Genomic DNA, 23,333 nt, shown 5'->3' on the forward strand with positions numbered 1-23,333 from the left:
CCAAAGTTAATTGACCTTTGACCTTGATCATGTGACCTGAAACTTGCACAGGATGTTCAGTGATAGTTGATTACTCTTATGTCTAAGTTTCATGAATCAAATCCATAAACTTTCAAAGTTATGATGGTAACTCAACAAATACCCCCAACTTGGCCAAAGTTCGTTGACCCTAAATGACCTTTGACCTCGATCATGTGACTTGAAACTTGCACAGGATGTTAAGTGATAATTGATTACTCTTATGTCCAAGTTTCATGAATCAGATCCATAAACTTTCAAAATTTTGATGGCATTTCAACAGATACCACCAACTTGGCCAAAGTTCATTGACCCTAAATGACCTTTGACCTTGGTCATGCGATCTGAGACTCGCACAGGATATTCAGTGATACTTGATCAACCTTATGTCTAAGTTTCATGAACTAGGTCCATATATATTTTTAAAGTTATGATGACATTTCAAAAACTTGACCTTAGGTTAAGATTTTGATGTTGATTCCCCCAACATGGTCTAAGTTCATTGACCCTAAATGACCTTTGACCTTGTTCATGTGACCAGAAACTCAAGCAGGATGTTTAGTAATACTTGATTAATCTTATGGCCAAGTTTCATGAACTAGGTTTATATACTTTTTAAGTTATGCTGTCATTTCAAAAACTTAACCTTTGGTTAAGATTTGGTGTTGACGCCGCCGTCGCCGCCGTCGGAAAAGTGGCGCCTATACAGTGCGTATAAAAAAAAAGTTTACACTTTGAAAAGGCCCTGGGAATTAAAAGTTTACAACATGTGGGTATTTTTTTCACATATAATCTTGGGTTTGGGTCTCATCTATCCAATGAAAGTAAAAGTTTTGACAGAATGTTACACTTGAGTTAGCACTGTCCATTTTTGTAAAGCTCGCTGAAATCTGTTTGCGCAGAAATGCTTTTTTTCACGCTGTGTTAAGGGGGAAAGGGCGAAATCAAACTTACCATGCGAAACATTTCTCATACATTTCCTTTGCACTTTTAGTCAATTGAAATACATTTTGTAACAATTTTGCCACCCAAATAGAAACTTCAACACTAAGTAAGCACAACCTTTACCCTTTTTGTGCCAGCTGGATCTGAGGACAGAACTGAACCTGAACAAAAGTTTATATTACACATGTCCAGCATTTTTTTAACTAAGTTTTTATAATTTAAAGTGGGTTTACATTTCATTTTTCATTTAATTCTCGTTTCTCTACACACTTTTTCCAAGCTTGACAATGATTAAGAAAATGAAAATCAAGCCTAAGCCATTTCATGTAAATCACAGCTCAGCGGAAAGCAAATATCGTCACGATGGCCTCGGTTAGTGGGGGGGGGGGGGGGGGGGTGGGCGCAATACACTCTTCGAAGTGTTTTGGGCAAGGAAACAAGTTAAAAAAGGTAAAAGATATCTTCAAATCAATTTTACTAGCAAAATTCCACGTGTTCTTCATGATTAAGGTCTACTTTTATTCGCATAATTATTTCAAAGTTCTGCGCAAATCATTTTTCACTAACTTTTCAAAAGTAAGTGGTGCTCACTCAAGCGGAAATATTTTTCGACAGTTATATCGTCATTTGCTTAAATGGTTCTGTACCAATGTTAAAATGAGGAAATATCTTCAGGATATTACAAATGTATAATTTTACAGGATTTTTACTAAGTGTAAACTTTTTTTTGATACGCACTGTAGTCTCACTCTGCTTCGCAGGTGAGACAAAAATTGATAAATGTAACGAAAATTACCTGTATTTATAGTGAAACCTCTCTTTAATTTTGCTTGTCAAATTTCTTGGGACCAGAAAAACCTTCATATTTTTTAAGTGAAGCCCCTTTTCTTCAAATTTACATCAGCACTCAACAAATCGTTCCCATGGCCCTCACACAAGTATATGGGTTAAATTGGACAATATATCTTGTCTATCACTCGTCATCACGAGCACCTGATTTCCTTTATTACTGTAATGTCAAAATATGACAATAAAAGGAGACGATTTTACGTTAATGGTAACTTTCTATTGTATAATAAAGTATAGGACATGACCTACCTATTTAAAGAGGCTTTTATGAACATGTTGAATGCGACTGGCGTGAAGCAGAGACACTGAACTGAAGGGTACAGCCATATGTATTTACTTTTAATTTTTTTACATTTGATACAGTGGTTGTGGAGGTTAAAAAGACAGCATGGACTAAAAGTGCGGTGAACAAATTCGCAGTATATTTCTTTTTTGTTGGAGCAATTTCTTTTTTATTCTATATTTTCACAGAAATAAATCACAATAATGTCACGATTCAATGACGCGAAATGTTTACTGACTGACTACTTGGTAATTTATTTCACTGCCGAATTCAAACATGAACGTAATGAGGCATTCATTATGTTTAGGAGATCATTATAGGATTATAAACTCAATACCGTTTACATTAATTATTCGTTTCTAATCAATGAACAATTATCACGGTGGTACATTACTATACACAACTAAAAATAAACGAATTGTGTCTATATATAGAACTGTAAATTAGTGTAAATTAGTGCGCGGGTGCATCGATTGGTTGTAGAGAGAAGCGTTCGAGTTAATAGCACACTCTTGGAATTTGCTTCTCATTTTGTCCACACGCTATTCTGTTCTATCGACAACGATGACAAATGTTTGTGTTCAGACGGCACCTTTATGAAGACGAGATGATGGCTACAAGAGAACATCCTCCTCACGAAGAATATCGTGATATATATCAATATGCACGACGCCACCACCGGCAAACGATGATGATGCCTTGTTAAATTTTAAAGGCAGAGGGTATATCGGTTCTACTGAGAAACAAGTCTACTGAAATGCTATATGCTTGCAGAGAGACTGATTTAATCAACGATAGGCCTACATTGATTTCATTAAAATATTAAATCAAATGAAAAAATAAAGGTATTAATTGAGATCATTGCCATGTGAACGCAACTAATATACAGCAGTGTTCCTCCTCGGTAAGCATTTTCGGTAGGAGTGCAAACAGTTGCCGGAGGTCTTTCTCACGTACCCCACAATTAATATCAATTGATCTATCACACGATGTTCCTTGCCTCATGATGTATTCGACATCATTCAACTACATGTCAACCTACATAATTATGCTCACATATTATCATTCACTCAGGAAATGATTGTCTGATGAAGTGATAATGCAGTATGTGTTCACTTACATCTAATCAGTTTATTAAATGAGCATGTGACCACCACCATAATGCATAACGGTGAAAAGTTTGGTTATAGATAGATAAATGGTTTATTAATAAAAATCAAAATATCATGGCGGCTACGGCCGAATAGTGACACAAAACCGTTTAAACAATACTACACAGATAATTAATCAATAAAAAATACAATATGGTATTTAATTAAATTATCTGCATTCTGGGATTCTAGAATGAAATATTAAAGAGAAAATTAAATCATTTAAAAAAAATGACTCATGGGTATGCTGTTGTAGTATATTCAGTTGTGTTATCTTAAAAGCAAACCAAAGAATAATAATTAATAGAAACTAAACCGAGATTATTTTTTCTTATCGATATATTCTAATTTTGTTTTACATGAATACATGCACTCTAAAATTAAAGTGTTAAATTCAGCATTTTTATGTAGGAGCTTGCAGTGTTTATTCTTTGCATTCCGGGTGCTAAAGTAGCACGCGGTGCGGTACACTGAGCAACCAAGGTGCTGCTGTAAGCACCCAAGTGCTGGAGCTCAGCACATGAAGCACAGTCACTGTAAGGATCCTAAAAGTGCTAAATTTGGCACTATGATTTAAAGAGTGTATCAAGATCGAGAAAACGAATCCATTTCAAATATATTTGAAAAAAAAAACTGATTCCTGTGTTGATATTCCATCTCGTGAGACGGAAAAGGTACATCTGTTGTTTTATTTAAGTTACCATTAAAGAAAAATGAGCGTGGTTTAATTTTGCTGTTGTTTAGATTAAAAAAGAACAGGTGGGGGAAACCGATACTGTAGTTCTCGAAATGTCTGGAGAATAGATATACTCCAAGCTTATATACTTCGGCTGGGGATAAGGAGACTTCAACATGTAGGTCCTACCTGGAAAGATCCCGAGTGCAATTTACCATTTTAATGTGTTGATCAGAAGTAAAGATATATTCTTGTCGTGGTATTCTGGAAATACCTTATATCGTTGATACGATATGGGCAAGAAGTCTGTATTGAAAGCTTTATCATACATCATTCATCAGTAAATAATACATTATTTACATAAAACGTCATTTGTATTGTTTCTTTAATAGTTCTTAACTGCAAGTCAACATTATGAAAAACACTTTTATATTTTTCATAATGCTTAGGCAAACCCCAAACGATAAAAAATATTTTAAAAATGAGTAGTCGGAATAACTAATGTGTTCGAGAATATCATGTGATGTACCAAAATGAAAATGGTCTAAATTAAAGACTATGTGAGAATCTCCTAAAATTTAGTTGATTCTGACCATTACTTTTTATTGGACACATAATCACTGATATTTTGGGGAATCATGACTGTACTATAATTTTTCTGAACTATATTATTAAAAGCGTCATCCATATCAAACTTTATAGGATACATGTAACTTTCAACTGAATGCAATATAGTCGATATCTTAAAAAAGGCCACAGAATTCAAAATAAAAAAGTGAAAAATCATATTGGCTATAAACGATACATACATGTAAGTAAATATAGAGAGAAACAAATAAATTGTATCAATTAATTACGTAATTAAATAAGCATATATAGGAATTAATAAATGTATCAGAAAATTGACTAGTACATTGGAAAAAAAACAGTGACGTGGAAAACACAATCAAACAGAATAGACAGAAAAGTCAAACAATAGGCCTATACATAAAAAGTACACGAATACTGACATGAAATATATTAATACAGATGTCATTCCAAAGACTATATTATTGTGTCCATGCTAATTCGAACATGAAAATTTTCCCTTCGTAATGCATTCCGAATCTTCCGCATAAATGTATACCCCTAACGAAATGGTTCTTAATTATATGCCCTCTTGTCTCGAAAGAAAAAAAATCTAGACTTGAGAATGTTTGCTTTGCGGTGCTATTACAATTATTATCATAGAGGCACGTACCGAGGGAAATGTGGTAAGAAATAGATGCTGAAGTCCCAGTATATATTTTGTCTCAGATCTATAATTATACGTTAGCAATTCCTCCCATAGGCAAAACTGTTTTAAGGCAGATTTTGAATATTTACGGATACATTTTTTGAGAATATGAAAGAACAAAACTCTGAAATACAGGGTGATACGAAATGGGTTATAAAGCTTTGATGATTATACTGAATAATTCAATTATCTTTATTACCATCAATACTATTATTATTCATATCATCAATATCGTTTTAAAATATAAGGAAGAGAAATTGCCAGAGCCGTGAATAATGCGAAAAGTATGATAAGTAATAATAATAATATCAATAATAATAATAGTAATAATGATGATAATAATAATAATAACAATAATGATAATAATAATAATGATAATGACAATGATAATGATAATTATAATGATAATAATAATGATAATACATGGATTTATACATTATTTATATCATTTATATTATTTTTTGAATAAAAAGCGCTGTTATTATTCACCCGGCTTTAGCTGCGAAGCATTCGAGGAAATTCTTCCTACTGCACACCTCACCTGGGTTGAGTGCAGCACAATGTGGGTAAATTTCTTGCTGAAGGAAAATACGCTATATGGCTGGGAATTGAACCTACGTCCCTCAAATATTGAAACACGAGAGTCTAAAAACCACTGCGCGACGCCCCCGCAGTTCGACACACAACCAAAACGAATTCAATAATATCTTCAAATAGAAATGGTGTTTGTGGCAGAAAATCTTTGAATATTAGGGATATATCTACTATTTTATCATACATGTTATTTGTGATCTTTGTAGGTAATTTGAAATGGGTCCACAATAATGATGCTGAAACACCCCGTATGACTATTGTCTGCTTCCATAAAACCTGTATTTCCTTTATATGCTTAGTGTACGAGTGGTATTAATTTCAAGCTTCATGAGAGAAAGCAACATTGTGCTCATCCCTCTTTGAGCAAGACCGAATTCCATGAATATTTAGGACGCAAAATTGAAAATAATCCAGAAACAAAACACTCTAAGCTATGTATCCAGCCTAAGCCCAGAGGGAAATTACGGATTTCAGAAGCTTTAAAGGAGATTTCAACCCTGGTATCTAGTTATTCTAAATGGAAAAAGGAAAGCAACTGTAAGTCATGAGTAAGGTTATTTTTTAAACGCAAATAAATCTTAAAATATGTAGACTCTATAGGTCTTTTCAAAATTAATAATCAATCATTTATTATCTCAATTCTGCTATGCATTTGTCAACTTCATTTGCAGGTAATTATCCCGTCCTTTTATTGCATAATGGTTGATTTCAGATTTAACTTGGTAATGGTGGCTTTTAAACATGATTGTAAAAACTTGCTCATTCTAATCAATATAAAAAAGATAAGGCAATTTCCATAAATGATTAACAAGTACCCAATAATACACCAAGACAAGAATTTCATATTCATCCCGAAATAAACCACTTAACTTTGACATTTTGTATTCAACAAATGCCACCGGTTATGATCTGGTACGCAAATCTGCTGTCATACAGAACCCGTGTTTTCTTGCGAATTATTTTGCTTAAATATTTTGTCAAAACTTTATGCTTTTTTTAAGAGAGTGTGTGTATTCCAATCCATCCTTTCGTTAAACTTTATTTCAAAACGAATACATTAACCAAATGTCCTTTTTTCGCAACAAAAACAAGTCATGTGCCCAATATTTTGGTATTGTAAAAATAAAAGAAATGGTTTAAAGTAAAGAGTTCAATTTTGTAAAATTAACATGATTAAGATCACGACGTTCTTAACAATCATTTGAATCACTTTACTGGATATTCATTTTCTTCAAACGTCAAATAGGAATAGAAAGAAATGAATGGAGGTGCCTGGGCATTAAGCCAAGACATAGAATCAATGACCCTATACACCGCGTTCGAATCCCTCTTAATTTGATTGGTAGTGAGAATAGTAATCAAAACACCCATAAGATATGGCGCTCCGGGCATCGAGCCATCTTAGGGGTGACATGTTCTGAAACATTCTTTGAATCGAGGTGTTATAAAAACAAGGTATTTCATCCCTTCATGCTCTTAGCCACATGACACCGAATAGTTGTTTGTAGGTAAAATGTATTTTATTATACAACGAACCGTTGTTTGTTTTTATGAATGAAATCGGATCACTCTGACATGATCCTCTTTATGATTGGTCGGGGGTGGGGACCGGGGAAGGGGTTCAATGCCAAACTCCGTTTCATGTTGACTTGTAGAACCAGAGGCGATAAATTCAAACTGAAGTCTTGCTAATATGACTCGGAGTCGCATTTCTACTTGATTGCGATCCCTGCTCCAAGTAATTAATTCCCAGCAAAACAGGGTCTTGAATTTCAAATTCCGTCGAAGAAAAGAATCGAAAGATGTTGACTTGTATTTCTTTAATGTCTCTCAAACATTGAGGAGTGTCTGTTGGTCGGATTAGAGAAATAACTGATGAAGACAGAGTAATCTCTCATGTAGACTCAAGGGATTTTAATCTAGAAAAGAGAGATAATATGTTTTTTTTAAGAAACTATTGAAATTAAAAGAAATATGATAGAAATGAGAAGATGAATAGAAAGAAAATCTTGCAGAGATGATTGGAAGATTGCACAAGGAGACTACAAGGAACCATACTAAGCCAAATAATAACTAACAGTGATAACAAGTCCTGCCTTTTCTTCCAAAATACAGAAAAACCCCAACAAAACAATACAAAAATAGACAAACAAAACAAAAAGCAACAGCCAACTAAAAAAATAAATACAATTTCTTTTGGAACATCTAATTCTCATGTTTGTTTCTGTTTTTCAAGTATTACTTTTGATATGGTTCTTTACTTAGAAATACAGTGAATATAAAATACACTTTTGGAAAATCTTTCAAATTCATATATTATTGTGTATTAATGAATTATTAAGTAAATAGCACAGCTCTCGAAGTTGGATTATACATGTATAAACCATAGCATTTTGAGGTTTCACTTAGTTTCATAAAACAGTGATCTTATGTTATAGAAAATGATCCACTATTTATATACAGTGTTATGACATCATTAAAAATGGGTTTTGTATCAATTAACGAATATGGATATTTCTCTTGATAGACAATTGGACTACGTGTGGTTTAAAGACACGACTGGCCTGGTATCTTGCCACATAATCATATTCCGTTGAGTGACATCGCAGTTTGGCATCTTCGCGGGTTTTCATGATGTTCATGGTTAAAAGCTTCTGAGGTGTGTATTGAGCTTGGATTGACCTAATCCTCAATCAAACTTTGTGTCAGAAAGTTAACCACGGCTCAATAACCTGTAAATGGAATGTCAATCTATAATAACCCCCATTATCAGACACCTCCTTGGCAGATACGAATCAAAAGCATACATCGATTAGAAACTCGAAAGGTTATTTGACTCCCGGAGATGGGCGGTAATACAATATGTAACGACAAGGTTTCGCATAGATTAGAATTCATGAATTTACTACGAGACGACGATGAGATGCCTATAGCTTGGTCAGGATCACACAATGGGAAGGAGATCGAAGATTGGGACGTATTAGGGATGAGAAATCCTTCATAATAAGATTAACAATAAGATTAACAAAATAGGTTGAAGAATGAGTCTCTTGTACGAGCAAAATGAAGGTCACTTGTCTCTTTTAATTCTATGATGTTGTGGTACTATAATCTATAAATCTATATAATCGATATAAATCTATCGGTCTGAGCGGGTTCAAAGAAGAACTCACAGATCTGAAGGAGATATGAACTTACTATGTTGCCATAGACTTATGTTATTTAATGAATACTGTTTGTAAAAGAAACTGAGGACCGTATTAGAGCCTTTATGTGTATATACCACGGTTGGTGCCGGGGTATAATCATCGCACGGCGAGGAGGAGGAGGGGAGGGGGGGGGGGGGAGGGCAAGGTCGCATAAATGGTAGCCTACTTTATGTTAATTTATAGAAGATTTAAAGTGCTTCTGAGAAAATGGACAACCGAGAATCATACAAGCATTAATGTTTTATTTGACACCTTGAAATTAGTACGAACGGATCGGGCTTACGAAGCTTTGTCACTGTAGCTTAAAGCTGAGAAAAAAAGTGTCATCATCATAATAATGGTCGTCTTTTCCGTTTTTACCATCCTCGTCTTCCTCCTCCTTATCGTTGTCGTCATCATCCACTGCTGTACAAATGGGGACTGGGGACATTGGATCCCAGAAATTCGCACGACCAAGAGGGAAAATAAGAAAAGGAAATAAAAGGAAAGGAAAATAATGGCATATATGACTGTTTTACGATCGACTATTATATCAAACTCTATCACAAACTTCTATTTTCATTTTTAAAAGGTCCAAAATATTGCACGCTTGCTGCGCTCGCTCATAATTTTGTCTATATTTCCAAATACGCAATGTTTGGCCCCTCCATTCTTTTGTATGCCACTGTCATCAACATTATTATCATAACTTATTTATCAGCACTCGAATATGGTTTGCGCAGCGTACGAGATGGAGAGGCGCTATAAAATATTGACGTGGGACATGTTTGTGGTAAAGTATAAAAGGAAAGAGCAGGAGAAAAAATGGTATGGTAAAGAGCAGGGAATGAAAGTGATCAACAGAGAGAGAGAAAGAGAGAGAGAGATAGATAGATAGATAGATGGAGGAAGAACGAATGGTGGTACTTTCAGCAAGCCCGGCTATTTTCATCTATATGTGGAGATGTGCAGTGCGCTTTCAGAGATAACTTGTCAAATCATTTTGTACGTTGGCTCGCGCTTGATTGGTTTCTAATGGCCGGGGCCTAATAAGGCATGGTCACTATGAACGTCTTCAGTAATAAAGGTGATGAAGTGGAAGGAACATGTTTAAATCTCTTCTTTGCACTCTTTAAAGATGATGTTACCTTCATGGGATTGAATATATCCCTGTCTTTGGAGAGAGACCCTGAGTTCACAGCGGCATAGAATAAACGCTAACAATCTTGAGTATTTACTTGCCCTTTCAGGTTAAGAGTTATTAGTCTCTTCCATTTAATATGATGATCAAACCAATTAGAAGATTGTTATTACACAACTGCCCCATAACATCTCACTCTCAAACACACACACCCCCTCACCCGCACCCCACAGCACCCTCTTGAGCACACACACACTGTCAGGAGCCCCCACAAAACACGCCCACCCACGGGGATAAACACACTCTTACTCTTATATCCGACATAGACAGGCCCAAATTCTTTCCCATATACCATGTGGGACAATCTAATTTGCTTAATGATTGTTGGGGCAAGTCATTGTGTACACTTGGCCTGCCCTTTTGTCTGTTAAATAGTTCTGGTGCCAATATATACCCCCAAACATGCTTTCACCATGGACCTACTACATTAACGTATGTCGATTACCGCAACACACACTAAAACCCTTTTTTCTGTTAAAATTTTATGTGCTCCGAGTCGTGAAAGGAATGCTTAAAGGGATGGTCCGGGCTGAAAGTATTTATATCTAAATAAATAGAGTAAAATTCACTGAGCAAAATGCCGAAAATTTCATCAAAATCGGATAACAAATAACAAACTTGTTCTTTTGTATTTTATTATATGAAATTAGGTTTATTCAAAATTTTTCCTCCAAGAACTAGAAAAATTGGATTGGCAACTGATTTAGTGCATTAGATATTTATTGCTGCAACTTATTTCATTATAAGGGAGACATATTATTCACACAAGTATGAAATAATGAAAAAATTATGATTTTATGTAATAACATAAGAAAACGGAAAGTGGAGATGTGACATCATCAGCCCACCTAATTAATATTAATGATGACTGTTTTCACAAAATATGCTAAACTTTAAACTTCAATAATTTTATTATTTGTTATCCGATTTTGATGAAATTTTCGGCATATCGCTCAGTAAATTTTATTCTATGTATTAAGATATAAATATTTTTAGCCCGGACCATCCCTTTAAAGACCAAGCCCGTATTCTGATTTCGGGTATAATTTAAACTCTGCTAAAGTTTTGGTTGAACTATGGATATTCGATTGTGACAAAAATCTCCAACAACACAGTTTCAATTTGCTCTGTTACTCGGATCATTCATAACCGTCTGAGAATAATAGAATGGAGTAGGTTTTTCTCCACCATTGTAGCAAGACGAAAGAACACATTGAGCACAAGAAACATACAATGTGAACAAAATTTTGACATATTTGGCTTCCTCTAACTTTGGAACAGTGTTAAACCATAGTCTAAGTTAAACCGGAGTTTTCATTTCATTTCATTCCGTTTATTTCCATTTCCAACGTTTAAATTACAATGTCTTGTTTAGAATACATCGTGATGTAAGCATTGAAACATATAACAATTTTCTGCATACGAAAATCATATAATCAAGATTATCATACATACAAGTTTGGCATGGAGGGAGCTGCTAAAGAGCGGAGATTGTAGGGTGCAGCCTCCAATTGAAAATATTCTTATGAATAATATATAACTACCAAAAAAAAAAAGACGGGCTTAATGTTTAAATTACAAGAGAACATCGTTAGTCAAATGCTTGGCATTATTAACAGACAGTACGATAAACGGTACAGATTTTTTTTCCTACGTCACCTCCCCATCTTGACTGCCATATGGAGGAGAAAAGGAAACCGATTGATCAACGGCATTCATCCATCGTCGTGGGACCCGGTAGCATCATATTCCAGTCCAAAAGAGTTAAGAGCACATATTTGGTTTTGAGATTTAAAATCTAATGGCGATCTCTGTCCAAACATCTGATATCTAAAGTGGACTAAGAATCATTATTGAAATTTATTTCTTAAAACTCTCCTTTTAACTTTTAAATCAAGCTTTGGCTATTTCTTTTTCGAGTCTAAAGAGATATTTATTTCACTTCGACGAAGCAAGAAAACACCTTGGGAAATGGGTTCGATAAAGCGCGCTAAATTTGATGACAGCCTTTTGGCGGGAAGCGTCACAACAGATCGAAACAACAAAGGCATAGTCTGGAAGCTAGACCCTCCAGTGTAGGAAATCTGAAAAATAAAATAATGGAATAAATATAAGCGCTCTTTGGAGTATAGAGCACAAATTATGTATTCATGTTTCCCCCTCCAGCATTTCATAATGTAAATGTCATAGAATAGAACGGAATAAGAGAGCCGAGATGATCATGAAAGTGGCCTTCAAAAATAATGCAATGAGCCATAGACAGAATAAGAACGAGGAGAAAGTAAGGAGAGAGGAGAGAAAGAGACAGGAAGCCAGATAAAGGGAGTTAGAAGGGGGAGAAGAGAGAGAGAGAGGGGACAGCTAAAGAGGGATGGAGAGGGAAAGAGAGCGGGAGACTAATATAGAGTAAAGGAGGAAGGCAATTGGATGGGAAAAAGACAGAGGGACAAAAGACAGGATTTTGGGTATTTATTAGATTATACTAAATGATATTATTTTGTTTGTTCCAGCAATGCTTGTAAAACCCATGAAAAAAAGGAAATTATTTTATCTTATAAGATGGCTTATAAAAAGAGTTGGTGCCCAAGTTTACCTTGTTACTTCATTAAATCCCAATAGCGAGTTTTCACAATCACGACGGGAATGGATTCTGCAACATAGAAAAGCTATTGAACATGCCCGCCAAATCAAAATGAACAGCTGAGAGGCCTTTGCCGAACATTGGTGAACGGGGACAACAGAACTGATCGTCGTAAGATTCTAAGCTGACGAAAGTTGCAAATAGCGTCGTTTTCCTAGAGTCTAGGACGAAAATGGTGTTTGATTCACCGATTTTCGACTGACTGTTTTGTCATGAAGGGCTTTTTACAATAGGTTCTCTATGTTGTAAAAATCCTTCCTCGTCGCGATTGCGATAAATCCTCTTAAGGTAGGCAATAGAAAACAAGGATTCACCGTGGATTACTAACTCTATAGTGACGTCATTTTTCACTATTTTCACACCTACCCATTCTGAAAGCTTCGAAGGCCTATTATTACGAAGAAGACTCATGGGCCCGTATTCTGAAGTCGGGTTTAACTTAAACTCAGGTTTAAAGTTGTGGTTTAAGTATGGATGGAAAATTGTTACATAAATCGCCAACAGTAGCGATATAATATTTCAGCTCATTTGGCTCTCAAAATCATTCATAATTGTGTAGGAGGTATAAATAGGTAATTGTCTTCACCATCGATGAATCAGGAAATAGCACAGTAAACATAAAAAAACATACAACTTAATAACAATTTTGACACTTTTGGCTTCCCATAATTTTAGCACAGAGTTAGACCATGGTCTAAGTTAAACCTGACTTCAGAATACGAGCCTTATTCATTAGCCCTTGCTTGTTTTGAACTATATATATATATATATATATATATATATATATATATATATATTGTGATGAGGCCAACTCAAAATATGACGCAGGACACAATTTTAGCTTTAGCTTTCGTCTTTAATAAGACTTCGTCAGAAGCGTCTGTAATTACAGGCTATTATGGTCAGGATGCCTACCGTATTCTCAGACTATTAGACTATTATGGTCAGGATGCCATAATAGTCTGTAATTACAGACGCTTCTGACGAAGTCTTATTAAAGACGAAAGCTAAAGCTAAAATGGTGTCCTGCGTCATCTTTTGAGTTGGCCTCATCACAATATGTTTCATACTCACACCTCAAGAGAGTTTGGTACAAGTAAACTTGTCATCACATTATATATATATATATATATGTACAGTATGCATTTTTATCAACCAAGAAGGACCAGCAATCCAACTGACATACATTTTCATTCTTACTTGCATGAATATTCGGAAAAGTGTAGTAATTATTATCTAAATGAAATACATCAATAATCAGTCAATCAGTTCTGCAACTTATATTCATTTTCTCCATAGCATCATAGAGATAAGAATGTCCTTACGAAATGGTTAAACATACATAGTGACCTTGAACATTTCAATGTTGAGATGATTGGAAACGCGCATAGAGTGTAACTTATATTTCTTTTCACCAAAAAAAAGATAAAGGAGTATGGGTTAAACGAACATTCTGACCTTTTATATTTAAATGTTAAGATGAGTGGAATTGCGAATAGAGTGTAACTTATATTCTTCTCACAAAAAAATGAAGGGAGTACGGGTTAAACGAACATTCTGACCTTATACATTTGAATGTTAAGATGAGTGGAATTGCGAATAGAGTGTAGCTTATATTTCTTCTCACCAAAAAAAGAAAGAAAGAAAGAAAGGAGTACGGGTTAAACATATATAGTGACCTTTTACATTTAAATGTTAAGATGAGTGGAATTGCGCATGGAGTGTGGCTACTGATATACTATCGTCGGAAATCGAAGATCGCTTTCCGCTGTGCTTGATTTAATCCTGTTCATCATCTCACGGTCCATCAGCTCGCATCAAATCAGATTGATTCAAGCAATCACAGCGATCCGTTAGGAATACCATTTAAAGGCAGTATCAAGCCAACATGTGACATGGTGATATGTCAGATGTAGCACTAGCAAGTCGCATTAGACAAGATTTATCAATGTTCTGTAATTAAATCAGATTGTTTGAAAAATCAAGAGGCATCTAATAAACACTAATTGAAATTAAATACATTTAAAGGTCCTACCAACCTGTGGCATGGTGATCTGTCAGATATAACTCTAGCAAGATATGCTGTACCTCGAATTCTCAATTAACTAAAAATGTAACTGGCTAATCAAATCATATTGTTTCAAAAATTTTCAGCGATCTACTAGAAAAATTGACAAAATTAAATATTTTGTAAAGGTCCTCTCAAGCCCACGTGTGCTATGGTAATATGCCAGACATAATTCTGTCAAATCACCTTGTACCATGAATTGGCAATGACCGATGATGTTCAATTAAATCAGACTGTTTTCTTTTAATCAACAACAATCTACTAAAAAAATTAATGAAATAAAATACATTTAAAGGGGAATCCAACCCAAATAAAATCTTGCTTTTAGAGAAAAAAGAAAAATCAGATAAGTTGATAGGTGAAAGATTGAACAATATTGGACAAACAATAAGGAAGTTGGGAAATTTTAAAAGCTGTGAACATTGGTAATCACTCTACCCATGGAGACTTCAAATTGGCCGCATATGTGATGTTAAAGTGATGTAAGGCAAGGGCTACTAATCCATGTACTCTAGTACATGAAATGGCTAAAATTTCATTTTTTTTCAAAAGTTTTACTTCAAATTATATTTTTCTTTCATGAGGACATGAAACAATATACTACCTGGGTTATATTTAGATTACTGCCCCATGAGAAATCCCTGATAATTTAGTACATGGCCTAGGGAAAGTTGTCATTGCCCCTTGTCATAACATACTTACCCAGTTGCCAATTTTTCGAAATATTTTTCCTATCGCTTGTCCGATTTCTTTCAAATTTTCACCATTCTGTTTTATTTATTTTCCTTCTTTCCATCACAACATTTTATGATCAAGGCTGAATTCCCCTTTAAAGGCCCACATCAAACCCATGTGTGCATATGACAAATTACCAATGATTTACAAAATATAGGTACCCAATCAAATCAAATTGTTTCAAAAATCAACAGTGATCTGGTAGAAATTTAATGAAATACTCTTATCGTCAATTTAGATTGTAATATGAATCAGCGGTGACATAATTAGGAAGTCACTGAAAAATCTGTCAATACAGATTTTCTAATATCTTCAGTGATCCTTAATAAACCACTTAAATAAACCTACGTAATCGAAGCACATCGTACAAAAAAGCAATGACCCAGAAAATATTCAAAATTTCCTGAATCAAGATTTTGGCGTGGATACGTTAAAAATTATTACTTGATCGCTCCATCAGCTCCGATTGTATTCCAGGTTAATTAAGGTGTTGTTACGGAAACACTTAGGTCATTTGATGTCAGATGATCTTATAAATTGAAACTTACTCGTAAGGAATAATACCTAATTATAGGTCTCCTGAAGTTAGATCTCACTACTTAGTGTTGAACAGACAGTCCATCGTTAACAGAAGTCTACAAAGGCCGTCGGGCACATATTCCATGTCATGAAGAAGGCGATATTCCCGTCGAAACTTCGTGGATTTTTACTGATAGTAAGTTCGGATTTCTGATTCGTTATTTAGTGATTGAAATCTCGGACACGTTCTACCCTGTCAGATATGAACTGTATTTAGTATATGGCTGTTTTGGTATAGTTATCAACATTTCTTATCCCTATATTTTTGTTGTCCTTCCACTCTAAAAAACATTTTACACAATTTGGGGTAGGCAAGAAACATACATGTTTGTTAAGCAAAATGAATTCAAATCTTGTGTAAATCTTAACCAATGTTTTGTTGAAATTTACCCATAAAACGTGCATTTTACACAATATGGGAGAACAATCTTACCCAACAAACATGCATGTTCCCTTTTCTTTAACTCAATATTGGGTATATTTTTCTCAATCTTAAAGTGTCTTAGCACAATGAATCATGAATTTCAAACTTGCATGCTAAACATGATATACATGTCGATCGGATATGTAGATTTCTTTTTATAAAAATGCAAAACATATCACGATCATTTTACGATAGAACGTAAGCTGTTTTGGGGACCAAAAGTTAACTTCTCAAGGTTATTGAAAAATTGGTCTCATTCTGGAAAGCTGTACTATTGTTACCGACATTCTTCCTTCATTATTTAAACTTGTTAGGATATGCCATTTAAGAAAATGAACTCCCATAATGAGCTACATTTGCATAGTAAACTAAGATTTGTTTTTATTCATGCGAACTGTGGTTATCAATCACATATCCATTCCTCAAAGTCAGCCTAGACGACCACATAATCTCTATCGCATTCCTTTAATCATATTAAAAAAAATTGAACTTGCTTTCTCTCATCGCGAATCCTGAAGTATAAGGTCCGAAACTTTTCACAGCAGGCTCTGTCAAGTATAAATCTAATCTAGATATTCAAACACTCAGGAGTAAGTCGACACTTGGAAGGATTCATTCAACCAGTCGGTTATAAAGATGGGTAGTTATTATTTTATTCAAGGTAATTTGAAGCTCATTGCAACGCGATAACATTCTAGTAAACACAATATTACGTCTTTTGCGCTACAATTTTTTTAATAATAATCACGTGATCAGACGACGATAAATCTTACTTGTTGATATATCCTATGGGACTAAGTGCCTGGTACTGACCTGATAAAAAAGTCTGGATCTTCCTTCACGCATTAAGAAGAAGCACCAGAGACCTGAGAAAGAAAGAGTGAGAGGTAGAGATGGAGAGAGAGAGAGAAGAGAGAAAGTGTGTAATGACCTACTTCTAGGACATTTTCTAATATTTTACCTGTCAACCGGGGACGTCCCCGGTTGACAGTGCCAATAACTGATAACAATGCCAATCAATTCCTCATCTCATTTCAAACCGTTTCGTATAGTAAACTAACGATTTGTAAAAAAAAAATCCAGTGCTGGCACTTAAACCAAAGTGGTGTGTGTAAAGCGGGGGGAAGAATCCCCAGTAAGCGGACTATAATTATGCTTATGTTTGTCCGAAAATGAGTCCGATTGGCTGATTGATCCAAATATTGAGTGAAATAGACCGCAAATTCACGTCCCCATACTATGGCGATTAGTGAGTCCCCGATTGTCAAATTGCAAGACTGTGAAGGTGTGTGTGTGTAAGAGAGAAAAAGAGAGCGAAATAGAGGCCGAAAAACAGAGACAGACAGGCGAGCAGACATACAGAATTATAAATCTACTGGTAAACGTGACAGGAGACAGAAGAGTTTCTTTTCTCTCTTGGTCTGTCTCTCGCAAATGTTACTCGAGGTCCGAAGAAATGACAAAAGCTAAAAAAGAGACTTTGTTAAACCATTTCCTTGTCCTTTAATATTTTTTCAAATTTTATTTGTGTGGGCGTTTTTTATGTGAGCAAATCAGAGAAGCATCTCCGTTACCGATATTAACATTTGCCAGTTACAAACGCACCCACACCACACACCCACACACACCCACCCAATGATAAATCTTAAGAGCGTTTCGATGATTTTCACCATTCATTTTTTTCCTCAGCCAATCAGATTTGAGAATCGATTCATCAAAGGACCTGGGTGAGATTTTATGCGACAGAGTATATTTTATCGGAGAGTTATCAGAGGAACTGTGCTTTTCAGCAAATCAAACCAAGAAAAATTGTCAGACCTGACAATTGCCAGACAAAAATATTCATGAAACGGTCTCTTTGAAGTCATCTATGGTAGATATGAAAACAGTGAAATAAACGTTGTTCATTTCATACAGGGGGTGATTAATAAGTGGTTTTTTTTCGTATTGGTACACACTGCAAATACAGAGGTAATTACCCTACACCACCAGTGTTTACAGAGGACTACACTTAGCATAAACACCAATGTCGAATTCACGGTGTTAGTTCTACACCACTGGTGTTATAATAAGCAGTTTAATACTATTTTGGGCCCCGTAACACGAAAGTTAACGATTAATCGCTAATTTGAGAGAGCAATTCTGATCGCTTCCTAGTCAGTCTTCTGAGCAATATACGCATGCAATGATGATCTTGATAGGCCATTTAATTTAGCGTTTGATCGCTATCCTTTGTGTTTCGGGCCCCAGGTGTTATCATCAAATCCCATGGTGTATTTCAAGAGCTGAATTTAAGGTGGGGCGTCTTAGAACAACGACTTGTGATGTTCTAAACTTATCTTTGCAGATTAATTTTTTGCTCCCAACAGGAATCTCAATGCTAGAGTGATGATTCGTCAACATTTTAGGAGGGTTTTGGGAAATTCAGTCTGACTTTGGTGAAACACCGGAGAAAATATTTAAATAGCTAAAAAAAGAAGAGAATTATTTCATTTTATCTTCCCCACCTTTAAACTAGAGAATGAGTGTGTGCAGGGACGTCTTCAGTTTTGCGTACCTTACTGACACCTTTATAATAAATTGTACCTTTTGAAATAAATCAGTCTTTTACGAAATAGTACAGAAATGTTATGATTCGCAGAGTTTCTGTAAAGTTCCAATGGTTCATAGTTTTACATGAATAAATTGCTGTTTGCTTAGGATTATACTTATTGGGGGACTTCTTTCTATTCATGATATATACTTTAAATTGAGTCTCGTTTTTATACCAAAACTATAATTAGAAAAACATCCCTTCAAATTAATAGACAAGTATGTACAATCCAATGGGTGATTTCAAGTCCGGTGTTAGTCTTGGTGTTGGTGTTGAAATCTTGATTGCTTCCCCTTGCTCCAAAACTTACTTAAAGATTGTAAAACTGATCCAGATCACATTTTTGACATCTCAAGAACTATTGAGTGACTTTGCGGGACCATCTTCATTTTATGTTTGGTGTTATAATCGTGTAATAATTGACCTAACACCAACACTAAAAGGTCAACACTGAACTTGAAATCACCCAATATCATTTTATATTGCGCACAATCTATGTTGATGATGATGATGAAGATGATGATTAGTCTAAGACTCAACTCTAACTAGACAATTAATTATTGTAGAATTAGAGTTATATTAAGGAAACACTTTCTTCTTCATTTTTATCAATACTAATTTTCTGTAATATAGTATTTAACATATTCGCGATATAACGAGAAATAACAATATCTATCAAATTCATATTATTGCTGGCAATGTTCTTGCCAGTGTCCCTGGTTGAGATCGCGCATTTTTTAACGATAAACACGCGGAAGAATGTCATCATCGTTAAAGAGATGGTAAAATACACGCCTAACCATCCCATGTGTATGTGAAAAAGATAGGGGCTCAACAAATAACAATCAATCTATCACGTTTTAAATTTCTCGGAGATTTTAGTTTGGAAGCTCTTTGAAATGACTCGTGTGTACTCCTTGTTTTTCTTACCCTAGAAATTACGTGACGTATCATTGGAGCTTTTCAAGGCCGTTTGCCGCGAGTTTTGTTATTATATCACGGCCGGTTTTCGCTAATTGCACTATAAGTCTTGATCATCCCCTTCAATAATCTTAAGACTACCCTAAACGCCTTGGTTATCAACGTTCTTGCCGCGTGGCATTCCGATATATGTTACGTATATTTATTTACCCTTTAAGAATGATTTTGGTAAGGTCATTGAGCGTTGGTCAGGTTTTTCTAAACATAAATATTTTGAAGAAGGGTATTATTTCGACTGGTATGACGAAAATAGGATTAAACGGCATGATAAAAAAAAGAGAATATGATAATTTTAAAGCGAGCGTGCTCTTGGAGAATGTGAAGGACGTCTGAAGATTGATGAGATGTGTACAGTACACAGCCATAACTTGAGAAGAAGTTTGATGACTTTTCTCAAGTTGTTCCTTATAAATATAGAGATTTCGCATCTACTTTTAAAAACCCTGGATTTGCCGACTGGGTACACGCCCTAGTAATAAAGCTATTCAAGTAATTCATCGGCATGATTAGTGGTTGTATTCCTAGAAACTACAGGTCCCAGTAACAAAAAGCTTAGCGATCGATCGTGGGGCTGATATTTACGATTGATCATACACAATAATCAATGCAATCAATCTCAGAAATCAGTCCCATGATCGATCGCTATTAAGTTTTATGTGACGTGGCCCAGATCACGGTTTTGAAGTCATGTCCCAATAGCTTAGCCGGGAGATGCTGACCTCTGCATTGTGACGTGTGATTCCAGGCCGACAGGGAATCGTATAGATATGTTTGTCTGTTTTGGGGCTTTCTAGCATATTGCTTCGCATGTTTACTCTATTTTTCTCCAAGGGTCGTTAACTCGTAAACAGCAGATAATGGGGATTTTATTTTGCTGACATATATTGAAGCCCATTTTCTGTTCACTAAGATGTTTGTTTGTTTATTTGAGAAAGAAATAATCAATTAATCTACAAAAAATAGTTATTTATCTTTATTTTACATATATCTCAATGGTAGCTTCTTTTCTCTAGACTTGTGCTCAGAGATCCCCAAACAAAATGACATATACATACAATGAAAATGCTAATTATAAAATTGACAATTCTACTTTGAATAAAGAAATAAATAGAGTATAAAGAAGATTAAAAATATTGAGATAAAAAAAAATACAATATGGATTAAAACAGCCGAAATAGATAATTCTATTTTAAATAAATGAATACATAAATAAAATATAAGATATTGAATAAAATTGAGATTAAAAATGAGAAAATAGATTAGAATATGGTATCAAAATAATAATCATGATAATGAGAACAATAATATCATCAACATTTACATTTGTATAATGATGATACTAAGTTTACCAATAGTACAACAATAGTAATTTAGGAAACAGTAATCAAGACTTCCCCGCAGATTGTCTCTCTAGTTTAAAGGTAGAGTAGTTGAAATGAAATATTTCTCTTCTTTTATACAAATTCTATAAAACAATCACACACACTTTCTCTCAGTCTGGCAGTGTCCACCATCTCACATATATTCATTGACCGTCCAAAAAATCTTCAAGGTCAAGACCGATTATTAAATTTGCGGTCGATATGCGAGCGGCGGACATTGTTTGGTTTATTAGTAAACATTCCGTGATATATCCTACCTAATCAGTAACGTGAACAAAATTGTGACGTCATCGCACCGCTTTGGCGCACGATAATTGGTTTTAATTTGTGAAATACGGCCGATAATCACGGCGTTAATCTTGCATAGTTCTGACTCTCTCTCTCTCTTTCTCATCTTCCCTAGCTCGGATCGTCATTAGATGTCACTCGTAATATCGAAACAAGATGTATTTCTATCATAATATCAGACTGATTTGTTGTATTTGACTCGAACAGAGTCAATATAAGGATTACTAATCAAACGTCAGGCGTATCGTTACAAAAACATGCCATAATTTATTTTGTTGAATATTGGAAGTTCGTTAAAGGAAAATGCGATCCTTGCAATTGTAAATTTCATATTAAAAGTGAAATTGAATAGAGAATGAAAGGGTATGTCACAGAAATTGCAGTTGACAGGTTGAACATACGAGTAATCGTTTTTAATTAAATTGGTTATTCTTCTTAAGTACACTTTAAAGTCGAAAACAATGTATATTATTTTTCGTATCATCATAATATAATGAATAAATGAATATGATATTGACATTACTGGTACAAAAATGTACATGGGGTTCTCAAATGTATATTGATTTTGCTGCCCTATACTTGTATTTCATCATAGCTATGGAGGATGAGAAACAAATGTAAACGATTGCAATCATCATGTTGTTGTTTTTTCAGAAGAATAGATTATTGGTCTAAAACACTCATGAACATGACGAATAGCCTACATAAAGAAATTGACTATGTGGGATACGAATGAAAACACGATAGAACGAAGAAAAAGGCAATCACCTCTTCCGCCCACAATGTATTCCACTTCCTATCTCTACCTCGTTTGGGCTCCAATCATGGAAACATACAAACCGATAAGACGAATGGTAATCACGAAAAGAATAACTATCTTTAAATCTAACAAGATGTAAAAGACAGATGGGATATTGACTTACAAAATAGAAGAACATTGTAAGCATATTGAATTACTCTGACGGCCAATTTGGGTAGAGATTGGAACGCGATTGATTGTGGGATAGGACAACATGGGCCTCATCGGCAATGTCAGCCAAACCGGTGAACTTACTCCAGACTAGCCAAATATATTACGTTATTTTCAATGCTATGCTATCGGTCGTTTTAGAGTCGCTTTTGTTGGTGTAACCATAGCAAAATACCAAATAAGACGAGTGCGAGGGTTGCGTGGGAAAGTTTCTTATCAAATGTTCGGTCTAATCTGTTCACTTTTTCGGATTCAAATCATTGTGTTTGCGTTTCGTCCTGCACTGTTTAATCGGATTGAACTTGGATGTGACGCTTGCAAGCATTGTCACTATGATTGTCGAATTAAAGAAATATACAACAAGCAAGTAAATCATAAATATGTCATTTATTATATATATATATAATTAATGAATACCTAAATAAATAAACAAACAAGTAAATCAATCTATAAGATAGACGGCAAATAAACAAATAAATTAACCAATAAAT

Source organism: Lytechinus pictus, unplaced genomic scaffold (genome assembly GCF_037042905.1).
Source record: "Lytechinus pictus isolate F3 Inbred unplaced genomic scaffold, Lp3.0 scaffold_19, whole genome shotgun sequence".
Lineage (NCBI taxonomy): Eukaryota > Metazoa > Echinodermata > Echinoidea > Temnopleuroida > Toxopneustidae > Lytechinus > Lytechinus pictus.